At 45.6% G+C, this 3880-nt stretch overlaps 1 pseudogene; it reads right to left on the bottom strand.

The window, feature by feature from the left end:
- Positions 1 to 2681: 2681 nt before the first annotated feature.
- Positions 2682 to 2799, bottom strand: LOC126475988 (5S ribosomal RNA; annotated as a pseudogene).
- Positions 2800 to 3880: the final 1081 nt, after the last annotated feature.

The following is a 3880-nucleotide window of genomic DNA, read 5'->3' as shown; positions in this document are numbered from 1 at the left end:
CACAGCACTAGACTCCCATAAAGCAACGACCCCAGCCAGACTCACCACGCGTCGGTATGCGTACACGTGCGTTCGCAAGATGTCACTAACAAAGAAAAAAAACCGAAATAAATAATAATCAATTCATAGGAATGAAGATTTCGCACCAATTCTTAATGGATAACACGCTGCTGAACTTATTACCGAGTTATCTACATTATTTCGAGGTTCCCTAAACTTTAAATGCAGATTAGCCTCTTATTAGAAACGCAGAGCGGAAAGATACCCTAATAGATATATGACATACTGAGGAGCAGTATCCTTGAACCTGACTGCGAATGCTATCGTTTTGAGAAGAAGATAGGGGCAATTGGTGAATTAAGATATAAATTCCAACGATCTTCGTCTTCCTCAAAGAGGCACAGTGAGTGATTCAAAGACTTTTTGACGACGCCGTTACGGCTTTATCACATTAGGACATGCTGTAGAACAGATCTGAAGATGGTCATTACTGACTGAAACCGGTATTTGGCCAAGGACTTACTATTGTGATTAAAGACAACCGTGCTCCGAATGTTGGAGCGAATACGATGTGCAACCTCCGTCGACAGAAGACGTTGTCAGTTCTCTGTGTCCGAGCGGCTGGTCCTCGCTCACTGCCTCTTTCAGCAGTTGGTACTAGCTCTATTTTTCTTGAGGTCAATAGCTCACTAGAGGGCAGTCGCTCCGAGATCATGAAAGCTAAGAGTACACCCGCCCCAGAAGCAAATTGTCGGCTTCTCTTCAGACCCGCTGGACAATTAGCCAGCAGTCGCTTTTTAGAGCCTTCTGAAGCTTTCATGAACGTGGCTGCCTACATAACAGCCTCCACACGTCGCACATCAATATTGGATACAAATAAGTGTGTAATATGTCGGTCTCTGCATATGTTACTGCCAAGAGTGTCAAAATTTGTTTTCGATTGAGAATTTGCACGTAAGGATGAGAGTGTTCTGCTGAAACGTATCGTACCAAACTACTCTTCCTAAAAAGTAATTGAAAGAAAAACAAAGTGTTGTATGACTCGGTTGGCTGGGAGACCCAAAGGATTGTTCAGTTGCCCACAATAGCCCCTTTAGTAGCGGTGTATGAGAGTTGCCCCTTAAGTGTTTCTGTTGAGTTTAGGTGAAAGTAATGGGTGTGTGTATAGAGCGATAAGACATTTGTATTGTATGATGGTGATAGAAACCCATTGCCGACATATAGCCTACTCTCCTGGAGTAGCACCAGAGAGGGCATGGAGCTTAACTTCCCCATCCTGTGCATGGATGATCATCATCCGTGGCACATCTCCTCACTTCGTGAAAAACAGTGCAAAAAATTTGGAACTTAAGCAGGGCACTGGCGCAAAGTTCGGTGACCAGGGACTTTATGCCACCATCTGCCATCCCCAAATCGGCGAAATACTTCTTCTTCTTGAGTCTATCTCATTCCACTCTTGGATATAGGCCTCTTCCGTATGTTTCCACTGTCATTGATTTTGAGCCACCTGATCCCACCGTGTTCCAGCCAGCAGCTTCGCGTCATCAAGCCATGTCTTTTGTGGTGTTCCAGTGGCCTCTCTGTGGTCCAATCATATCCACTGAACAATTCCAGCGGTCCATCTGCTGCAATCCTCCTGAGCTACGTGTCCGACCCATTGCCATTTCATTCTTGCAATTCTCTCTAGGGCGTCTGTTACTATTGTTCTCCTCCTACTGTCCTCTGATCGAACCACATCCCTGAGACTAACTCCACCGCTCCATGGCTCGTTGTGCGTTCTGTATTTTGCGAGCACTTTCCTTAAACAAAGACACAGTTCCCAGGCCGTAGGTTGTACAAACTTTAGCCATCACGCTATTTGGGACATCCTTGTTTGGCAGAATGAAACTTCGTTTCTAGAACGCAGCATAGAGCATAGCTCAGTCCTATTCAGCGAGAAACTGGTGATTTTTAGTTGTTTTCCCATAGTTTGATGTTGTGGGCAACGTAATTTACTTTCAAAGAGCTTCTATGAGTTAGTTTCCAACTGTAGGGTGTTGGTTGTCTGGGCTTGGTACTTTTGCTTTTCCGATGTCCATTTCCAAGACAATCTTTGAACAGACACGTTTCAGTGATTTTTTCAGTTCTTCCAGATCTTCACTCGTGAGCACAGTATAATTGGCAAATCGCAGATGGTTCTCACAATAGCCATTTATTTTTGCTCCTCTGCTGCTTCAGTTTAGTGATAAGAATGAGTCATTGAATTCTAGGCTGAGTAGATTCGGAGAGACAGTGTTACCTTTGATAATTCCTTTGTTGATTGGGATCTTATTGGTGGTGAGAATTTCAGAATCGCTACCTAAGGGTCGAGCGCCACCAAAAGCTGTCCCTTTTTCAGCCCGGTTGTGAAGGTAGAGAAGAATGCCTGAAACATAAAAGAGGTCTACAAGAAATCTCTAAATTTATGCTACTTCCAAATTCGTCATTATTATAGAGAGAAAGCACTCCGTCTTCAGGCCACAAGTGGCCCATCGGGACCATCCGACCGCCTTGTCATCCTCAGATGAGGATGCCGATAGGAGGGGCATGTGGTCAGCACACCGCTCTCCCAGTCGTTATAATGGTTTTCTGTGACCGGAGCCGCTACTATTCGGTGAATAGCTCCTCAACTGGTATCCAAAGGCTGAGTGCACCTCGAAAAATGGTAACAGCGCATGGCAGCCCAAATGGTCATCCACCCAAGTGCCAGCCACGCCCGACAGCGCTTAACTTCGGTGATCTGACGGGAACCGGTGTATCCACTGCGGCAAGGCCATTGCCAATTATAGAGAGAGATAAATCAGAAATTACAAAACTGTGAGAGTTTACATTACTGTATTCAGGGTGATTCAAAAAAACTTTTTCGAATTGACATGGCACATTGGACATACAACAGGGTTCAGTAACCTGGGGCTGCACAGGACATACAGGGATACTAAATAGCGACCGCTACGGTCGCAGGTTCGAATCCTGCCTCGGGTATAGATGTGTGTGATGTCCTTAGGTTAGTTAGGTTTAAGTAGTTCTAAGTTCTAGCTGACTGGTGACCTCAGATGTTAGGTCTCATAGTGCTCAGAGCCATTTGAACCGTTTGTTATTTAGTCACATCCTACAAATGGACGCCCACTATAGGACATGTTCAAGATTTAGCCGAAATGCGTTGACGCTCCATTTAACGGTGCACCTTCACAAAGATACCTGGTGTATCTCGAAGACATCCTGCCGGCGCAACAATCCTGTCCACTTGGTCCACCGGTGATGTAACAGGTGTTTCATACATAAGGCCCTTCAGATATCCCTATAGAAAACAATATATTGGGGCAGATCGTGTGTCGTGATGGCCATGCGACTGGCCCACGGCGAACAATCCAGTGGCCGAGGAAGCTTGCCTACAGATGCGCCGCTACTTGTCTGTTGAAATGCGAGTGAGCTCCATCGTCCTGAAATCGAAAGTGGCTGCGAATGGGCATGAGAACATCGTCCAGCATGTCCAGCAAAACCTGCACGACCCCTCACAGGGCTATGAGATACGTGCGACCGTCGAGTCGGTCCGGAAGAATGTACGGCTCAATTAAACAGTCTCCGATAATGCCAGCCGCCACATGACCTTAGTACCATCTCGTGGCGTTTGCGACCCCCGTTCCCTATGTGATAACTGATCCTTGTTGTGTGCCCTATATGCCATGTCAGTTTGTTTGTTTTTTTATTATTTTGAATCACTCTGTATACATGAGAAGAAAGCAGCAGCTCATACCGCAAAAATATGTCATATGAAAAGCTCTCTCTACAAGAAAATCGTGACTGGCAGAAGCAGATACCGTTTTACAGCAAATAACACCACTATGAGATACCGTGTGTACTC

This window comes from Schistocerca serialis, chromosome 4 (assembly GCF_023864345.2).
Source record: "Schistocerca serialis cubense isolate TAMUIC-IGC-003099 chromosome 4, iqSchSeri2.2, whole genome shotgun sequence".
Classification (NCBI taxonomy): domain Eukaryota; kingdom Metazoa; phylum Arthropoda; class Insecta; order Orthoptera; family Acrididae; genus Schistocerca; species Schistocerca serialis.
This window is presented reverse-complemented; position numbering and strand designations above follow the sequence as displayed.